General features: G+C 39.0%; 1 protein-coding gene across 1 annotated transcript in view; it reads right to left on the bottom strand.

The window, feature by feature from the left end:
- grm5b (glutamate receptor, metabotropic 5b) overlaps positions 1-21977 on the bottom strand; it is a 79830-nt gene that overhangs the window by 30651 nt on the left and 27202 nt on the right. The gene's annotated exons all lie outside the window — the stretch shown is intronic.

The raw sequence follows: 21977 nt of genomic DNA, 5'->3' as shown, positions 1-21977 counted from the left end.
TAGTGATGGAAACAAAAAGCTCTTTCCTAATGGAGAAAAATGATCAGTTACAGCAATATTTCTTTTCCATTTGACAGGTCATATTTTTAGCATGCTAACTCCAGCAACGTGTATTGACCTTCAGGACCTGTTCAAACATACTCCATCACTGTTTGTCAATGAGAAAAGGTCTGTCTCAGAATATATGTCAAAAGTGATGGGGAAGAATTGCTTTGTAACACAAGTTGCATAAACATCACAGCACTCATGTGTTTAGACTTTTTTTGTTAAGTCCACAGGGACATATATGCTCAGATGCAGTGGTGGAGGCAACACATTTGAAATATCCAGTTCAATTTTTCAGTTCATGACTGGAAAAATAAAGTATTTTAAGTAGTCCCCTTTAGAATCTAGATAATTACAATAAATTATATTTGGTGCACACTCATTCACTGAAAGCTACATTATAACAGGATTGTGTTGGAGAGAGCACTTATTGTGAAGTGGACCTTGCATTTCCATTTTCATATTGGCAGACCAACTTCATAAGTACTGTGAGCTTGAGCAGCTTGTATTTAAGTTTAAATTATAACCGACTTTTGTGCATGTTGAATAACAACAAAACACAACTATCTTTTTTCATCTGAATTACAACACGACCCACAGAGGTATAAGGGGAAAAGAGAAAGCAGGACTTCTACCGAAATTAGGAGGAGTGAGGAGGGAAATGAGGAGTGAAAAAAACTAGAGATGGAAGGGTAGAGAATGAAATAGAAGGAGGGTAAAAGGGAAGAAAGATGGATGAGTGCAGATAACAGACATTATTCCCCTCCAGCTGGGGTCTTTGTCTGGATGCAGTCTGCTATGAGAGTAACAAAACACAAACAGATATTTAGAAGACACACAAACACATGCACATACATTGTGTGTGTGTGTGTGTGCATGTGTGTGTCTAATTTCAACTGTGACTTTTGACTTTTTTTTATCTCCCTTTTTTATCTATTTTGGGTCACTAGATTGAATTTCTTCTCGTTTGCTGATTTTAGGCAAACGCATTGGTACGCAAACCTTCAATTTCTATAGAGAAGAAAGACACTACAATCAGAACTAGAAATACTGTCCAGCTGTTGTATGTTTCTGTGAATAGCTCAAGTTGCACTTATTACATCCATGTCCGTGAAAGTATGGATGCTTCACACACACACACACACATACACACACACACACACACACACACATCTTCTCCCCAGCAGTACAGATTATCTATACATCAGAGCAGTTTTTTAAGAAACTCCGTCAAGGTGTTGTTAAGATATCCCATTCACTATAACGCAACAAACAGATCTCACTGACCCTGACGTTTGACCACCAAAATCTAATCAGTTCATCCTTAAGTCCAAGCGGCATTTGCGCCAAATTTGAAGGAATTCTCTTAATGTGCTCAAGGTATCATGTTCACAAGAATAAGATGGATGCTAGGTCACACTGACCTTGACCTTTGACCACCAAAACCTAATCACTTCATTGCTGAGTCCAAGTTGACGTTTGTGCCGAGTTTAAAGAAATCTCTTTAAGGCATTCTTGTGTTATTGCCACCCTGAGAATAGGATGGATGGACAGACTGACAACTCAAAAATATTTTGTCTCCGGCCATGGCTATCGCTAGCATTGAGGCATAACAACAGGTCAATAAAAAAAGGGAAATTGACCAGTGAGGATGGAGAGTAAAAAAATGGCAAAAGGAACAAAAAAGCAGCAAACAAAACAATTAAACACATGAGAGAAACACTAAAGGAAGTGGAGAGGTTAAAGACAACTAATTCACAAGGATAAGGTAGGACTCAGAGAGACAGAAGGAAGGATAAAGTGACATAGATATGATCTCTGGGGAGAGAGATAAAATGACTGACAGGGGAGAGAGGAGAAGATCAAAAAAGAGACAACAGTGTTTTGTAACTGTGTTTCTTGGCGAGGTCGAGAAAGAGGCAGAGCAATAATGTTCAGGGTGAAGATGTGAGTTGAGCAGTGGAGAAAGAAACATAAGGAGAGAGCGAGGAATGATGTCAGGGGAAAAGAGTTAGAGAGAGGCAGAGCCTGTATATTCTGCCTATTCCTCCTGGTCTAGCCTCATCACTTTTTATTGCTTCACACATAAAAGTGTCATCTTTCATATTCAGCACAGCGGACATTGTAATATCACCTGCTGAGGTAATACAGCGCCAATGTAACATTAATCTCTCTCTCTCTGCCACTGATTTCTGCTTTATCTTTATCACCATGGTGGCCTTTTGGTCTCTCGCTCCCTGATCCTGCTTCTCCAAACCTCTCTCCATCATTTTCTTTTCTTCTCAGCACTCCCTTAATTTCTCTGTTTCTACACTCTGAGACCACCGTTCCAGAGCAAAGTCATTTAAGTGACTTTCAAAGACAACGTCCCAGGCTGGGACATGACTTTAAGGTGAGTTTGAAGTTGAGTAGTGTCATTATTTGGATAGCCAATTTAATTTCAAACCAGCTTAATAAATCAACAGTTAGAAAAAAAAGCTTAGATTTCAGATTCATTTGTCATTAGACAGGACATGAGGAAAAATTACAGCAACCCATGATTACTCTGAACCTATCTTTATATTGTCCCAATGACACTTAAACAACATTGGTGATAGAAAGTCGAATATGCAATACACTATATACACACTATACTAATATTTCTACCATGATTAAATAATACAATACAATACAATAATTGTACAGTAGAATTAAAGCATGTTTTTTTGTTGACGTTTAAGGTCCAGTATGTAGGATTCAGGGGGATATGTTGGCAGAAATGGAATATAATATAATAAGAATATTTTCATCACCGCAAAATAAGAACCACTGTGTTTTTGTTACCTTAGAATAAGCCCTTAATATCTACATAGCAAGCAGGTCTTGTCCACCATGTGGCCCCGCCATATTTCTACAGTAGCCCAAAATTGACAAACCCAACACTGACTCTAGATAAGGCCATTTATTTTTTCCCGTCACCCACCGTAGTTAGCAGCCCCTCTGTGACGAGCCAAACTCAAAAAACTCAAACGTCTTGATCTTAAGTTACCAGAGAAAAAGGTGAGTATGCATTAGGAGGTGCCAGACTGGCAGCCTGTCTAACACGAACCAAACAGCGTCTATCCGTAACAAGCTGAACAGCGTTGGGAAAACAGCAAATTGTGACGTGAAATTGTTTAATCCAGTGTTCAAATCACCAAGTCTGTTTGTTTAGGATAAACAAAGGGCTCTGGTAAAAACCTTGTGAACTATGAACACTGAAAGATTCCAAACCAGGAGTTCACACTTAGCACATGGGATGAGTTTCAGATGGTTGCAATCTGTAATCCTTACCACTAAATGCCCCTAAATACTTTAAGTTCATTTTAAAGCCCATCAGCCTATAAGACAACAATCTCTAATGCCAAGTACATGTGAACGTACAAACACATGCACAAATGATACACACATCTCTACACACATGCACACACACAGCCATTAATGGACTACTTGTGTAACCTAATGATAGGCTGGTGGCTTAGAAGCAGCAGTCAGAGCTATTCCCTGCTTTGCACGATGGCAATAATTATACTGGTAGGGCTGCACATACGCACACGCACCACACGCACCACACACACACACACACACACACACACACACACACACACACACACACACACACACACACACACACACACACACAGCCTGTCTGTTTGACAGCAGGGATTAGCAAGGAGAGGTGCAGCTAATGCCCGGTAACGAGACATCCAGCTTATCGCCCACAGAATCGTGTGTGTGTGTGTGTGTGTGTGTGTGTGTGTGTGTGTGTGTCAGAGAAAGAGAGAAAGAAAGTACTTGATGGATCTACAGTCAATTAGCTGCATGTTTTTCTGGACTTTGATGACGCTCCCACATCTCACTGGTACCACATGTCTCTTTCTTTCTCTCTCATCTCTCCCTGAGTTTCTTATATTCCAATGTGCATTAGCAAGAGGTGATGTTAGCCTTTAACATAACATTAGCCTGATAATTGATAATAAATAACAGCAATAAGTTACACTGAAAAAAACCCAACAACATCATATTAGATAGCTGTAAGTATGCATATGTACATAATAATTAACACTGTATACACACAATGAATACACATTTGTGTACAGTGTACATACACATGGATTCGTAAGGGCATCATCAGATCGATGTTTTTACTCTGAAGGCAGCTGTTACCTGCAAATAAATGTGGTTTTGTTTGCAATCTCAACCAGAGCACTGATCTGCTCCCCATAGCTCGAGTCCTACAATTTTGGTACATTTTTGGCCAACATTGGGAATATAGACGGGAGACAAAAGAAACACCTGAATAAATAAGTGGAGACGCTGAATGAATCCAGATGCTTCCACACAGCTGCACTGCGTGACACAATTAAGCAATTAACATCCAATCATGCTCTGTGGCACAAATAAAAATGATAATCAGGCCCAGTTAATTCAGATTTTTCTTAGATTTTGGGACTAATGTCTTACACAGCGCCCTTATCATAAAAACAGCAAATGTGTAGATTTTTTTTTTGAGGAACACTGTTCATCCTTACAGTAGAGTTCCAGAGATTTGTAAAATCAATATCAAGGGGCACACTGAAGCTGTTCTGGGGGTTGGTTTTGCCTTTGATTTGTCACCCGTCTGTACATTTCTCAGATCTGTGTATATTTTGAGAAGGGGAGTGAAAAATGCTGCTTGTCCTCTGTGTGTCCTAATTAACAATGTTAGCATAATCTGGTCCCTCGGTAGCAATGTTTTTGCTGTAGCAGCCGATCTCTATGGCCAGACTTGGTCCCTGGAGTTTGGGCCTGCTTAAGGATTTGTTTTGCTTAAACTCATCAATGTCAGCAATGGATTTGGTAAGCTTTATGCTGCAGTAGGAAGAGTCTGAACAACATCACTTCAGAACAAGTGGACAAAGAATCCGATGGCACTATTTTGTATTTGCAGTGGCAAAAGATACGGTTATTCTCTGGATGCAGTGTTTGTCGACTCTGAGGATGTTTTCAGTTTACTGAAACATTACTTTCACCTTTTTCGTATTTCTAGATAATTTAATAATTCTTTTTGTGCTGTCCTGATTGTGATGTTGTGATCCAGGAGCATGAAATTTATATAGAGAAGATGTTTTTTTTATAAGTCTCCAGTGAGCCAAGGTGATACAGACGATTCATTGATATACAGCAAATGTAGAATAATGTGTGGCACAGACTCTGTGCCACCTTATCTCACCTAACCTAATCTCTGGTTTATTATCAGTTTGAATGCAGAAGTGGTTACGACTGCATTTATGAGCTTACAGACTTTCCACTGACAGTAGTTTGAAGCACTTGGAAGAGCACATACTTGTGCCAAATTACTTTCAAAGTCAATTTAATCAATGGCTTTGTATCTCTTGGTATTTTTTCCCTTTGATGTCATATGACACTGGTTTCTCACATTTTTTTAAAGGTCATTCATTGTGGCAGTAGCTAGAATTACACAGCCTCTGTGCTCCATGAACTTGGGAAGCAGGAAGCTGTACATTATAAATGTTTGAAGCAGATTCATACATATTCAAAAGATGTGCATTTCTGTTTTATATGATGCTTTTTTAACTTTTTTTGCCTTTTTCTTACAAGCTTACTTGAGAGATATACGCACAAAAAAATTACAATGTGCCTGTACAGCCCTGTTCATGTGAAAATGGCAAGAAGTTAATCTAATCCAATGTCATCAATTATATGGCCAATTGCAGTATATATCCAGACATGAGCACACTTTAATGACTTGTGTTACATTGTTTAACTGCATAACTTTACCCCCACATAGTCACTTGTGACATGAATTTGTTGTCATGTGCGGAATGTTCATCTGAAAAAAAAATGATCCTGCTTCAGCTTCTAATCGGTAAAACTGACCTTAATGATTCAGCGCAAAGTATCTGAGTGAAGTATTCGGAAAGTGTCTTTGTTATATCAAGGGACACAGATGGAGAAATGTGTAAAGCACACAAGTAAACATCCTGATCTCTCTCTCACAAACTTCCTCTCTGTCATATACACTCTCACTCTGTCTCTGTCTCCCTATGATTTTCTTGCTCTCTGTCTCCTGTGTTCCTATGGTAACAAGCTGTGCGGGGGCTGTGATGTGGCACACATCGCACCCGTCTCACTGAGCTCACCGGAAGAAAGGGAAAGTGAGGGAGACGGAGACAAATGAGCGACATGGTTTGGTGTAGGCTATGTGTTCCTGGGGTCAGTGAATGATATCCTGCCCCGCTAACCTTAGGTGCCATCCAGTTGAAGAAATGCTGAGTTGAAACAAACACTTTGATGTTAAGTAGCCGGTAATAATGCAGAGTTAATGGCCTGCGCAGTATTGTTAAAAAAATCTGCTGTGTTTATTACCTAAGTATTACCTAAGTATCTATGTCATCAGTTTGAAACAATTGTAAAGCTAATTAAAAGTGAATTTTCGATGCGTAATCTGGTGTTTGTCTGGGCCAGCCACCACCTACAGATACCTGTCAAAAGCTTGCCTGTGTTTTAAATAATTACATATTGAAGCCTATCACATTGTCTGACAGCTTCATACAGTCATCCAACACAGACATATGATTATAGAGTAATAGCTCATTAGTCAGACTTCTACAGGCATTGTCTGATTATAGTTGGTTATCCTGATTAACCTTATCTTGATCACAGTCTTCATCAAAGAATGTATGCTGTAAGTACTGGGTAACTTTTTAAATAGAAAGATTAATGCTGCAGAATGACATACTTGCAAATATTGAGAGTTTGGCTACAAAAGAAAGCTATCACCATTTTATTAATAGCGCAAAATTGCATCCTCTATGGAATAAAGCCTTGACTATTTAGTGGAGCACTTGGGGAAAATTAAAAGGCTACTGAAGCATGATCTGTGGCTAATCAGACAAAGAGGTTGCAATATTCAGCATTTTTACAGAAAAGTGTTTTTTTTTTTAATCCAACAGCTGAAAAAGTAAATCAACTAAAGAAATGCACATCTTTGGCTCTGATGCAGCCACTTGTCTGTCTTAAGTCTGCCCTCTAGTCACCACCTTGGTTACAGGTCACACGTATCAACACTGAAGGATGCTGCAGAAGGGCAAAGACGAACACAGACTAGAGCTATTTCAGTTAGCAAGTGGGGCTGTGTGTTGAACATAGGGCAGCAGATAATACTAAAGTTGTAATAAACATCACAGAAATAAGCTGAAATTGCAAAAACACCCATTACTTATCCTGGTAACATCTGGCTGTTACTAACATCAGTTGCATGATTATAAGAATTTCAAGAGATGTGAACAGATTATCATAGTGAATAAAAATACAGCACAGTGAGGATAGAGACATTTCATACACCATACCACACCGTATACAATGCGGACCTGCCAGTGCACATTCAACTCATTTTTGACCTGTTCATATGAGTCAGCTGTCACCGTAGGTAGAGGAGCTAGTCTGCAGTATAGTTCATATACCTATCTGATAAATCAGAGAATACAGAGCGTCATAGAGCATAAGGCCAGTGATTAAGCTGCTGTATTTACCTAGTTGAACGTAAAAGGTACAATCATGTGTGAGTTTGCTTTGTATATTATCCAACAGTGTGTCTTTGGGTTTACGTGATTGTGACTAATTTCACACAGATTTCACTCGGGCTGCTCCTTTAAAGTCTGAGATGTGAACCATCAGTCATAGTCGACAGAGATTGCCTCAAATCCAGCAGTTGTATTTAGGTTTTTGGTTAGGTTTTTCTTGCTTGTTAGTGTGCTGTGCACTTCTGGGGATGTTTTGGTCTCCAGATTTTGCTGCGGAGTGAACACTCTTGACTGTCACGGTAACCTTTGATTCAAGCAGTAGTGGACATGCTGCATAAAGGAAATACTTGGCACATAGGAAGAGAAAGACTGCTCTTCTACTATAAGTGGTGAATTTAGAGCTCACAGCAATTGAATGCAATACAGTCTCTGGCTTTTGTTTGATATCTTGTGTTGGCAAAAAATGTTGTTGCACATTTGCAACCCGTCATAAATATATGACGTGAATGCCGCTGTCACATGTAATGTCCCCCTGAGCCTGCTCAAACTTTAAAACTATGTGGAAAATAAAACAGATTGTCAAATATTCGTACTGAACAGCCAAATCCGATTTGACTGACAATTTTCAGTCAGGTACAGCCCTAGATTTCATACATCTTATACTTCTAAATTATTGGAGGAGATGAAAAAGAGCAAGTAAGCAAACATCATATTGTTTCATTCCAATGAAGTTGTCCTAACCTGCTCTGTGCATCAGCAAACGGGCAAAGTGACAAACCTGTTCACTCCCAGCTCATACATCTGAACATTTTACTGAGCTGAGAGGTGTAATACTGCTGGAATGAGCCACTTTAGTACAACATAATACTGTGTGTTTTGCATGGCCAGAAATTATAATGATTATGTTTCCTAAATGCACACACATGCTGTTCTGCCAAAACATCCAACAAGTTTTGAGTATTTCTCTGTATAAATGACTTGCGATTCATTTAGAACTAACCAATGAAGTGTCAGAAGCCAGAAAGTCAGTCCATTTCCTCAACATACTTGCGAGAGTCAGCCAAGACAACCCATTTTCAGTTAATATTTAATTTAATTCGATGACCCACTTCTTGCTGTAACCCATTAACACATTAGGCAACTGAACAAATTGCCTCATGTGATGAATGGATAGAAGCATCCATTTTATTTTATACATCAGAAAGAGCTGATTTCTTCAAAAACTGAATAATAAGACAAAGGAGAAGAGTTAATGAAATACTGAGGATTAGATGTATTCTTTCTCACGGCCTGTGTCAATGCAATCCCATCTCTTCAATTGCTCCTATTTTTTTGCACTGTTCACACAATAGCAGAAAAAAAAATTCAAAATATGGTAACTGACAAAACACTCAGAAGCCTCAATTTTCTTTCATTCCCATCTTTTGTTTCACCAGTGGCCTGCCATTTACCAGAGGCATCACATTTCATATTTTTCTTAATTACCTTTGCCTGGTTCAGACTCAGAGTCACATTAAGGCCCAATTCATTTCCTGTCCAGGCACTGTAAGAGATAGCAGGGCAATTCTTCACAGATAGCCTTTAAAATGTGTGATGGATGACAAGCATGTGCATTTTGCAGAAGAGAGAAGGAGGCTGAAAAGGTGTGGCTGATTATAAATATAAAATAGAGGGACACAAAAAGTCAAGTGTGGAAATGAAAACAGTTGGAGGAGATGATGAGTACTGAGAATCAAACATCAGAGGTAATTTGAGTCCCGATTAAATCTACATTGTCATTAACTTATGTCAACTCGATGTCAGCATAAGAAAAAAGTACAGTTAAATGAATGTTCAGCTCATTGGCATATCTCAAAAATGAAACAGAAAAACAAAAGGGAACCCTTTAGATCCTGTGTGGATCACTATAACGACTATAAAAAGGATTATTTTTGTATATTTGAGTATGCTGAGCCACTAGGCTGACGTAACAGCCGGTTTAATCCCACAGTGTAAATCTCAGAAAATGAGCAGCGAAATGCCAAAATGAGAGCTCACAACAGACGAACCACGCAAGCAACACTATTTGTTGTACCAACACACAGATTCACAAACACACAAATTCCGACAGAGACAGATATATATTTACTCTACTTAACCTTTTTTCTACCGCCCTTCCCTACAATCAGTCTCTCTGTCATTTATGTCCATCTGTCTGTCTTTCTCCCCCTCCTATCCTCTTAAATTCCCAGCACTTTTCCCACTGGAGAGCTGTAAGAGGATAAGGCCATTCCCTGGGAGAGCAATAAGAGGATGAATCTGTGTTTGTAGGTGTGTTTTTGTGTTAGCCAATGACTGAATGTGTGTATATGTACAGTATATAAGCATTTTTTGCATCTTGCATATAATGGTAAGCCAACTGAATACAGGTGTGTTTATGTGTATAGATGTGCATGTGGATCAAAGTGCGTTTGTGTGTATACATTGTGTTGGCTGACTGTATGCATGTCTACATGCCCACAGGTCTGCCCTACATATGGAAAAACCTCTTAATTCCCCATCAAGGGACTCTGAGAGTTGGAATATCATTAGAAATTCCTGTGCATTCGTCTTTTGTTCTTCAGTCCTCTCTAACTGCAGAGCGATCACTAGCAGTCATTAATCAGCCTGTGTTTCAGTAGGAACAGAGAGAAAAAAGATGAAGGGATTGTGAAGCAGCAGAACTGCCTAATGATATGATTTTCGAAAAAAAATTTAAACCAGCCACTCACATGTTGATGCTCTCAAAAGAATGACTAGATACATAAAGGGTTGCTATCATCAGTCTTTCTTTTAAGTTCTTTATTCTTTATATATGCTGTTTTAAATAGAAATACTGTGCATTAAACCATGTAAGCAACACCTCTAAAATGTCACTTTCGTGTAACTTTAAAGACATTCTTTAAATGAATAGGTCGCCGATTTTCGACCAGCTTTGTATCATAACAGTGTGGCAAGTTTGTGTAAATAACTTGGGTTCAACTTCCCTCCATCTTGCCAGTGCCCAGATCTCCGTACTCATCTTCAGCTCAAACTTTCCAGCTCAAAAAAAGTTGTATTTCGTCTCATGTGTCAGATTTTTGCTGGCTCATGGGCTGTTACGCAACTACAGATTGTACTTTTGCATTTCATATGCCGAACGCCATGGACACCAAGAGTATAGAAGCAGAGAGAGAGAGAGAGAGAGCGAGAGAGAGAGAGAACCATCCCTCCCTCAAACTCAAACCAAACTGTAGAACTAAGCAATGCTGATGAATCCCACTTGATCTTAACTCACCTATTAGCATAGGTAATGCCCCCTTAACACTATATAGGGGCAGGTTTTGTGCAATGTGCAAAGACTCTGGCACATGGCCAAGACTGGAAAAATGACAATAAAAGGCTGTAAGAGAAATTTCTGCAGGAGTGAAACTGACACACTGTTAAATAAACTTGAACAAAGTAAATGTGATTTCAGGAAGATGCATATAAGTATTAAAAGTACACGAAAAAGTTAATAATAATAAATAGAAATTTTAAAAAATAATCTGGAACCATGATTTTTTTTTTGTATGAAAAATGACTTATGACAAATAATCATAACTCTCACTGTTCAGTATATGAGTGAGAGGAGAGGCGAAAATCTAAAGAGATTAAAAAAAAATGTGGTGGTGGGTTATTTGTAAATTTTAGTGATGTACCTCAGTGTTCACGGAGCTCAAATTCAGTGGCTAAAAATAACCCACACCACCCAATTTTCTAGGCACCACTGTTACACGGTCAATGCAGCATTACAGTTAATACAAGTTTTTGGTGCTGTGTGATGTAATGCTATTTCAGTGGTCTCAACATCCCATTAAAAAGGATTCACAGCTAAAATCCAACTGCAGGCACTGACCTAGAGGGAATCAACACAATAACAGCAAAAGCTTATTCAACAGCACCAACACCTCTCTAACAGTGTCATCAAAAAGATAGATATTATAACCTTCACAGAGTTCATCACCATTGTACAAAACTGGAAAATACTGTATATAATAACAGATGCTTCTGTTGTTGTGTTAATCCCCGATACAACATGAAAATATAAAAAGAGTTGACATAAAATGATGCAACACCCTGAGACACAAACAGAGACATATGCACACTGTAATGATGCACAGCTGTCCATTTCTACCAAGTACAAGCCCATAATGGATTCTTGTGCATCTTTTTAAAAAGCTAAAGGTCCAGTGGGAAGGATTCAGCATCTAACAGAGCTGAAACTTCTCCAGCGCGCCAAGCATGTCAGAGAACTATGGTGGCTTACACAAAAACTCAATGGCCTTATCTAGAGTCACTGTTTTGTTTGTACACTCTGGGCTACTGGAGAAACAGCATGCTGGACTCTGTGGGAGGGACCCACTCCATATGCAGATAACGGCTCATTCTAAGGTTACAAAAAACAGAATGATTCTTATTTTCAGATGACTATACACTCTACTCTAACAACATCTCTAAAGTCTACAGACCAGGAAAAAAACAGTGCTTTCCCTGCTTTCCTTTCAGAGGGAGGAAGAGAGAGAAGTAAAGTGACAAAAAGAAAAAGAGCTGCAGGAGAAAGAGAAGTAGACAGAGGGACAAAAGATAGAAACAGGTACTGACAGAGAAACCCAGAAATAAAGGGAAAAACACACAAGATGAACAGAGAATTCTTTGATATTGGATAGTTACAGTTCAGCAGCCTTTTGATCGGCTGTCTTGGAAGACGTCACCCAAACTGACAATGGAAAATGAAAGTCAAGGTAGAGTTTCTTTGGGGTTTAAAATGAAACCTGCTGTGTTCTTTGATATGTGGTTGACACTTATGACACCAGGTAAGAAAGAGATCCAAGCAACTTTGCCTTATGAACTCTTTCCCTTGTCAAATTTAAAGAAAAGGGGCTTGATGTTGTACAACAAAAGGATGTCAATAACGATGACAAATACACATACAATAGTAAGTCTAACGAAAGGTGATGACTCTTTTTGAATATTTTATTTAATATTAAATAAAGTTTTTAGAGGCAAGGTTTTTTGGCAATGGTTAAACTCGAGTGCGCTTGGTCTGTAGTTTTGAACACACATCATGAAAGTAAAGAAACTTTTTTGTACAAGTACTGTAAGTACGAATTTCTGTTGACAGACTCAATAAAATACAAAAAGTAGTTGAAGACCAAGGTGTTGAGCCAGAGGTTCAACAAAAATTTGATTTAAAAAAAAAAACATTGCAGCAAAAGCTTGGGACAAAATAGTGACATAATGCATCACATCGTCAAATGATTTTCACCATTATTTGTGCTGTCCGCATAATATGAATACTCTTTCTGCTGACAACCTAAAAGTGACATTTCCAGAGGACTCTGGGCTACACATTTTGAAACAACCACAGAATTTGGTGCAGACTCTCTAAGGAGCACACAAACCAAAATGGACATAAACTGATCCGTCAAATTTAACACCATTTTCCATGAACCCCAGACCATTGTAGGAAAAAGTTTACAGCTCAACATACGAAGTAAGTCCATGTCTGGATTGAGAGGTTGTGGCTAGTTCAGACATGTCCGTGATAACAGAAGGACAGAGCGGACCGAACAGTGTAATAGTTTTTGGAAAACAAAGATAACTACAAAGTTTGAAGAACTGCCTCAGAAGATACTTTTACAAAGATGCAGTAACCTGCACTGTAGTTTTTTGTATGCTAACAACTTAATCATATGAGACACAACAATGAGTTACAAAATTTTGTGAAATAGAGGCCATCTCGGATATGACATCAAGACTTCGGCTCACTATAGATCAGCCATCAGTATTTTCTGAAAAAACAGAAATCTGTGAAATCTGTGTGTGTGTAAGTGCAACATGAGAAATGTCTTAATAAAACAATCAAAACTGAAAAGGTGAATTTTATGTGTGGGAATTTTCCTTTGTTTTCTATGAACAAACATAAAAGCAAACACTAAAATGTACTTAACTACATTTAGGCCTACTGCCTTTGTACAGGTAGTTAAGTGATACTCCCACAGCTGAGGTCTTGAAATAAAATCCAAGTCCTCTTTGTGTGAGACAGAGACACACAAGTCTTTAGACTTCAACACTGCATTGAGTGGCAGAAGGTGGTGGATAGAGGTGATCCTGGACATGACATCAGGACTTTGGCTCACTATAGGTTAGCCATCAGTATTTTCTGCACAACCAGACCAGTAAAATCTGAGAATTCACCAAAGGCATCCCATGTGAAAGACAGATGGACATAGGCTCATTCATTGCCCCAAGGAGGAGAAATTTTTGGAAAGTGCAAGTGTGGGATGGATTAGTGATAAGGCCTCCAAAAATCCCAAAATTCCCTGAAAAGACAGATTTGTTCAGTCCGAAAGCTAGATGCCCCTATTCAGACTATTGGGAACTCGGAACAAGATTTGAGTCATTATCACGGATTTCCAATGTTACATTTTTAATCCAGTTTAAACACATTTCAACTGTTTACTGACATTTCAGCAACAGTGTCAAAAATACACATTTATGTGTGTTCAGATGAAATGTCTCACGCAGTGGACCCCCTGAGAGAAACCACAGACCATCTATTGATCTGACAACCTCTACAGATGAGTCTGCACCATGGGTAGCACACTAACACAAACAGTGACACCTGTATACATGCACAGTATCTTGCATTTGTATAAACTAAAATACACAAACTCCTACACATTGACAATGTATAACGACACACACAGTCACACACATGTACTAATACACATGGAAATTTCTCTTAATCCCCTTCATCTCTGTCAGTCATTCATTCTTCCATATTCCCCTGTGTTTAATTACCAGCTGTCTTTTATTGCAAAGTGATGAAAAAAACCCCAACCGAATTAATTTCCATCGTTCCATCAATTAAATGACACGGAGCAGCTCTTGTTTTAATCAGGGGTAAATTAACATGATACTAACAAACATTACACAGCTGCATATTCCAAACATCGCACTGGAATAGACCTTGTTTGTGCGTGCATGTGCATTATGTGAACCTCTTTGTGTTAGTATTCGCCCGTGTAAGCGCGTGTCTGCAAGGGCAGATGCTTCCCAAACTCAGCGGTGATGTGAAAATTACACTCCTACTGTGGGCATTTTGCTTTTCATGTCTGACACAAAATCTTTTATTACCATTATATTTGAATGCCCCACACACACACACACACACACACACACACACACACACACACACACAACACACAATCTCTACTCTCTTCAATCATCGCCTCCCATCTCTCCCATTCTTTGGCTTTTTGCATCTTTCCTTTCCCCCCTAGCTCTATTTGCCTGCTCTGCCCTCACTATGTCTCTGATCTTCTCTTAGTACCATGCAGGTGTACACTCCACTAAAAATCAATTTTAAAGACAGCAGCTTTGAGACATCTTAGATGTTTTGCCATGAGATGCCGTTTAACCTCTCCCTTCAAATTTTTCTCAATTTAAAACCTCGAGGAAGTGCGGCCTTCACAGACAGCTGTGGTGTGAATTGGGAGACTGCAGGGGTCTGACCTCTGTTAAATGATCAGTTCAGGGTCTCAGTTCGCATACATCACACTTGTACACTCTGACAAAACGCAAGCAGCTGGATTCAGGGAGGGAGACAGTGACAGGGAGAGAGAGATGATGAGATGAAGTAACATTTGAGAGGAAAAAAGAGTGAAGGAACTGGCTGCCAAAGATGAGAAATGTGACAAAACAAGTGAGTAATGGAACATGAGAGAACAGTAGGTTCATGGATTATCAGCACAGCAATATTCAGATCCAAATTTCACTGAGAGAGCCTTCAGCATTATCAGGAAACAGTGGTGCTGAATATATTTAATGTCACTCTCAATATGGCTAATACAATATAATACAATATAGCTACAGAGAAAAGCCTGCTATACAGCACACATTCCCTGATAATAAACACACATATAGATGCACCCACGTATGCACATAGCCATTCACATAAACACATGCGCATGCGCCACATATCGCCCCAGCTGCTATGCTGGATTCATCCAAATATGGTAGGGGATATTTCCATGGCAACAGCAGGCAGAGGGGGTGCAGACTTGTGCTGGATGATCTCCAGAGAGAATCTGCTTTTCGACTTTTGATTCAAACTATTCTCTTTAAATTCATTCAACAGTGAAGTCATTTCTTCAGCACAGTATGAATATATGCCTCTTATGGAAAGACAGGGAATCCAGCAGTGGTTACATATTGGCTGCCATAGAAATGCTATCACACTGCTTGAACTGTAAGGTGTCAAGTTTACTGACAGTGGTTTTAATCTATCGAATTCTGCAGGAAATGTATGCTAAAACGCAGAAATGAGTTAGTGTTTCTGCACTCTGAAAAGCTTAAGAGATTTTCACATTTGGTTCTTCAACATAAAGTAAGCAAATACCCCAGCTGTGTCTTAAATAAGGCAGTTGCTAACAGGTGGCTATATGATGCCATTACGCCAAACAGCTTTACAGCGTCTTTGTGGTGGCAACATGAAGTCACGTGACAGTGTTGTAGTTCATTATCCACTAATGTAAGCTTTCCATTTCTGTCAACTGCATTTACGCTTCAAGCTACAGAGCTTACTTTCCAATCCAAAATCAAATGTAAAAAAATCTCACTGGCTTTTCAAGGGAAACAGGGTGGCGCTAACTTCTGTGTCAGCCTACAGAAAAAGGTCATCCCTGCAGCACTCTATTGCACAGATAAATAATTTGTTATACTTGTACTTTTTGTACTTATAACCAGTGATTTAGCTTGGTTCAACTTGGTTCTCCTATTATAAAGGACATGCACAGCCCAGAGAATGTTTCCCTGAAATCTGTGGCTGCAAAACAGCTGCACATGTGTTACAAATTTATAAATAGCACTGATGGAGCAGACATAGATTAACAGGTAAAAGACAGACAGTGCTTGGGAGGGAAACAAATTACAAACTGAAATGGCTGATCATAAAATACAGTTGTTGTTGTTGCTGTGAAGTCAACCGTAAGATAAGTCATGGCTATTATCAGTGGCTGCCCTGCATGGTCTAGATGGAAATTTATTGTGAGGAGGGACAGTGCATTCTGTGGGAGTGTGTGTATGTGTGCACACAAGAAGGTAAATACCATCTTAAAACTCCCACTGCCTGACCCAATGAGCCATACTGTACATCTATACTGTGCACTCAATTCAGAAACGAACACATACTCTAGACTTCTGTGGCACAATGTATAAATGCACACTACCACACACACCCACACAAACACACACACACACACACACACACACACACACACACACACACACACACACACACAATATGCATTCTTTCTCTAATGTGTCAATGACAGATTAAGGATTTGTGAAGCTTTTTTGACCAACAAGTCAGATAGCATTTGTCCATATTTGCCACAGCGCTCTGCCAAAGAGAGATGATCAAAATAAAAGTGTGTGTTTAGTTCTACTACAATGTATATTTCGGGAGGAGTGGGGGATCTTATATATGGCTATAACATATGGGAGGAGGAAATTAAATATTTTACAAGTGGCGGCTGAAGCATATTTATTTGTGTCATTGAAAGGACCTCATTTGAATTTCAGAAAGGAGAGGATGTTTCGCTTGAAGACAGACAAAAGAGGTTATTAAGTTGATTTACGGAAAAAATTATGGCGTAAGGGCATGCCGATTTGTGCTCATAAGTGTGTGTATATGTGTAGACGTCTACGTGTGTGTGTGTGTGTGTGTGTGTGTGTGTGTGTGTGTGTGTGTGTGTGTGTGTGTGAGGGTGTTTGTGTGTCCCATGTGGCTAGATATTTATCTCAGCCCAGCTATTCATTAATGGGTCTGTAGCCTGCTGGCACCATGAGGAATTATAGGACAGAAGCAATCAATACACTCAGGCTCCAAATCCAGACTCTGTGTGTTGTGTGTGTGTGTGTGTGTGTGTGTGTGTGTGTGTGTGTGTGTGTGACATAGTTTTCTTGTGATGTGATAGTTAGCCCCAGGACCTGATGTGAGATTTTAGGATTATTTCTAGAAGAGTATAAGAAATCTACAATCAGAAAACTGAAACTGAGCACCTGCTAAGTTTTTTTTTTTTAAATTGACTGAATGCAAATCAGCATTGAAAGTATTCTTGATGTTATGCTAAGGCCTTCACTGGACTTAATAATTTTTAGTTTATATATAATGCTTATGTCAGTGGGGTTTTACGTTATTTTAGTATCTGAGAGTGTGAATCAAAAGTTTTATCACAATATTTTATTATTCTTTGGACAGTCTGCCACGATACGGTTTCAATTTTATTTAATTCTGGGGCCTGAGATTGTTTTCATGACCAGTAAATATAAGATCATTAAATATGACCACTATCTTGGCCACTTATCATTATCTGCCTGGTGCTAGGTCACTAGCACTTTTTGAATTTCTAGTAAGGAGGTGGAAAAGGTGAAACAGAGGTGCCATGGAATTTTCAAAATAAAGGCATTTCTTACAGAAACCTTGCACTATGTTATTGGATTGTTAGTAACTGATTCATTATATCAATCCAGATTGATGTATCAATACACCCCTGCTATTATCACTTGTTAGCAGTGGGCCTATATATATGATTTATACATGACAAAATTGCAAAAAGCCAGTAAAAATGCCTTTACTGAACAACTTGTTGAAGAGATGAGTTTATTAAAAGAGCAATGTCACTGAAATGTTCATATCTAAATTTCAAGACGGCAAATAGCACAGACACTTTGTCATGTAAATTATTGTATGGCATCCTGAACACAGCCTATATCAAAAAGTAAAAATGCAATCTGGAGATCTTGTAGTACTCTATTCTATTAATGACCCTACTTATCTTCCCTAGGTAACTGAATAATCTTCTGTGTGCTCTTGTGGTAATGTAATTATCCTGGTGTTAAACACGTCTGCCCAACTGGGCTAATCAGAAGTTCCTTCCACAGACCTCCAGTGAGCAGGGCATCCACCCGTGACCATCTCCAATTTATAACTACAGTTCGTTTATGATACTGACACTAACGAAGGATGATATTCAATTAACCAACCTAATCAAGAAAGACTGGCCAGGACCAGAGGACTACAAGATATACTGCAAAAAAAATCAATTTTAACAAGCCATTAGGTTCTATGTTCAGCCTTGGAAAACTATTTACAAGCGGAAAGCAAAATGGTGCTTAACTGGTATCAAGATGGTGTTGCATAATTTAAGGGAACTGTTGGAATACATTGATTTAATTTGGCAACATGTTATGTCAGCTTAAATTGAATCTTTAATTGAAAATCTTCTCAGATTTAATATAAAATAACACTTTACTTTGTTGTGGTTCAAATGAAATAAGCTGTTGCTGTTCCGAATTTCAGAGCCAATCTGGTGTTCCATAAGTGGTCTTTCATCTTCCTCATCTTTCCTTTGTACCTAATAATGAGTTCGTTGCTTCTTTTTTACCTGACAGCAATGAGCTTCATCCAAAGAGTTTACTGTGACAAAGGATCCTGCTATCCCCCAGATCCAACTCTCCTTCATGTAGGTGCTCTTAATAACTAATAAAAGAAGCACTGAACTAGTGACAAAGAAGAGAACCCTCAACAACTTCCAGTTTGCTAAAACCACAAACTAGGTTTATTAAAATGATTCTCTCTTAAGCCCAGTTAAGACCAAAGCTGCACACTTGCACTGGTCCGCAACGTTCTGAAGACCAGCTAGTTTACACCAAAAAAACCAGACAAGACGGTGCACTGCCTCCATAGACCTTAAACGATATTTCGTCACATATCATAATATCAATGTAATATATATTGATATGTTGCCCGGCCCTGATTCACGGACCCGCAAAAAGAGACATTTGAAAAGACATGACAAAAAAGGTACACATACAAACAAACAAACAAACAAACAAACAAACAAACAAACACACAAACAAACAGACGATTAGCTGTTCAAACAGGTGACAGACCTTATGTTCTGAAATCAACCACTTTGATAAGTTGAGTCATGGGGGAAACCATCAGCTGGCCTGAGTCTTGCTGAGACCAGCCAGTTCACACCATTGCAACTTTCTAAAACAGTTTTCATCTCGCCACAAATCTTTGCCCCCAAAATGGGCTTTAGATTTACAGCTTTCTCAGCTAAGAAACAAACCCAAGGTCCCTGCAGCCCTGTAACTCTCATCATGAGTGACGATTTCTTTTTGTTGTCCTCACTTGGGACCTTCCATATATTTGTACTGCTAACCATTGTGCAGCTCCACTGGACCAGTTGGAGGTTAAGTGTTTTGCTCAAAGGCACATTCACAGTAACCGTTAGAGGAGGGTAGAGCATTGTTGTGAGCCTGTCCTCAGTTTTGTAGCTTTAGGCAACAATTCAAACCTGGTGTGTTGAACTGACACAATCCATCAAATCCTCCATGGTGTGAATAGTCACATCTTATAAACAACTGAACCCCTGACAGGATGTAATGTCATCAGCTGATCAATGTCTTCAATTTTGAGGATAGGATATTTATCCTCGTTTTATGATCTTTCTCTCTCTTTCCTTCCACTTTCATCTTTAATGACAAGGCAAACCCAATTAGTAGGATGTATGGCATGTTTAGTATGGTTTATTACTTTACCTTGCTCTCAGCAGGACGATGACAATGATGAGGTGGATGAAAAAGACGATGGGTGAGATGAGCGTGATGATAATGAGCATCACGGCTGCGTTGACAACAAAAATGATGCTGGCTATGATTTAGTTACACAGCGCAGGTCACTGCAGGAAGAGTAGAACAAAATTAAATAGAATAACATTTGTAGCATTTTAATAGCAAATACGTGATAATGGTTCCAATCTATTCAAGGTCTTTTTTGTCTGCATATTGGTTGGCATAGCTGCTGAAATCATTATTCATCTTATGTTTATTACACAGTTGGCATGGCAACCAAAAGGCTTAGAAGACACTATCATACACAAATGCACACACGTACTTACACACACACTCACACTAACATACACACACATAGATAAGCACAGATGCAGAAAACAGCCCATTTGGAAGGTTATTTTTGCAAGTGGATTGTAGGAGGAATTCATCTAAGTGAGCACAAACCTTAATGTGAAAAACACCTCTGAAATTCAGAAAACAGCCTGTGTGTGAAGTGTGTGAAGTGTGTGTGTGTGTGTGTGTGTGAGTGTGTGTGTGTGTGTGGGAAGTGCACGTGTGTGTTTTTGTGAATGTCTAAAGGGGAACAATGTCTTTCTCTGTACGCTTTGGATGTACAGTCAATTTGTGTATTTAAGACCATTCAGTATGGTTATCTATGTGGTACAAAGATGCTGCGGCTCCACCATTTCACTAGGCCACGGCAGAAATCCACAGTTTGAAATAAATATCCTCGAAAAGGAGTTTTTAAAACAAAGCAGAATTGAGTTAGAAATTATCTTGTTTACCAGCCACATAATAAAAATTACTTGTTGCTCAGGGGGAAGCCAAGTCTTGGGTACTTTACAGTTTATACCAGTGTTTGCTACACCCTTCTGCAGCAGAGGCAGACCCCCTACACTGAATAATGATTGCCATGATGACATCAAAGGAAATGAATGCACATTTATGAAACAAACTAGAAACTCAAACATATTTGCTAAAGGGACAGTTCACCTCAAAATCAAAAATACATATTTTTCCTCTAACTTTTAGTACTATTTATCAGTCTTTATTCTTTTGGTGTGAGTTGCAGAGCGTTGGAGATACAATGGCCATTGAATATGATAAAACTAGATAGCACTCGGCTTGTAGCGATTACAGTGCCAAAAAAAAAAAGTTACAACAGAAAAAACTCAACAGCAATGTCTCTTTCCAGGAATCATGACCCAGATACTCAGGATTATCCACAGACCTTGTTATGAGCAGTTTAATATAAGGACTTAAAAAAATAAATATTAATAGAACTACACTCTCCAACTGTATCTCCACGCAGAAGGAAGCGTGCATCTACTCATGGACGAGAGGCTTGTGCTCATGACAGTGCAAGACGTAAACATTAATGTGACCTCCTCAGCTAAGCAACACAAGTCACGTGCCATCTACTTTCATTATATTCAAAAGAAGGCAGACATTTCTAAAGGCCTGTGACATATAACAAGTTTGTTTCCACCTCCCTCCCACGTGACTTTTAGTTTTTGTTTACTTCCTCCCGTCTGTTTCTCTTCTCATGTGCTGAGCTGAACGGCCAATCAGAGTGTTTTCATTAGCTCCACAGCAGCCACCACCATTTTAATAGGCTGAACTGGTGGGAAAAAAAGTGGCCACAGTCAACAAGGGCTGTCAGCTTGGTGTGATAAATAGATTGATAAATGGCATTAT

Source organism: Plectropomus leopardus, chromosome 5 (genome assembly GCF_008729295.1).
Source record: "Plectropomus leopardus isolate mb chromosome 5, YSFRI_Pleo_2.0, whole genome shotgun sequence".
In the NCBI taxonomy this organism is placed as follows: Eukaryota; Metazoa; Chordata; class Actinopteri; order Perciformes; family Serranidae; genus Plectropomus; species Plectropomus leopardus.
Note: the sequence above shows the minus strand (reverse complement) of the source record. Positions and strands in the feature narration are given on the sequence as shown.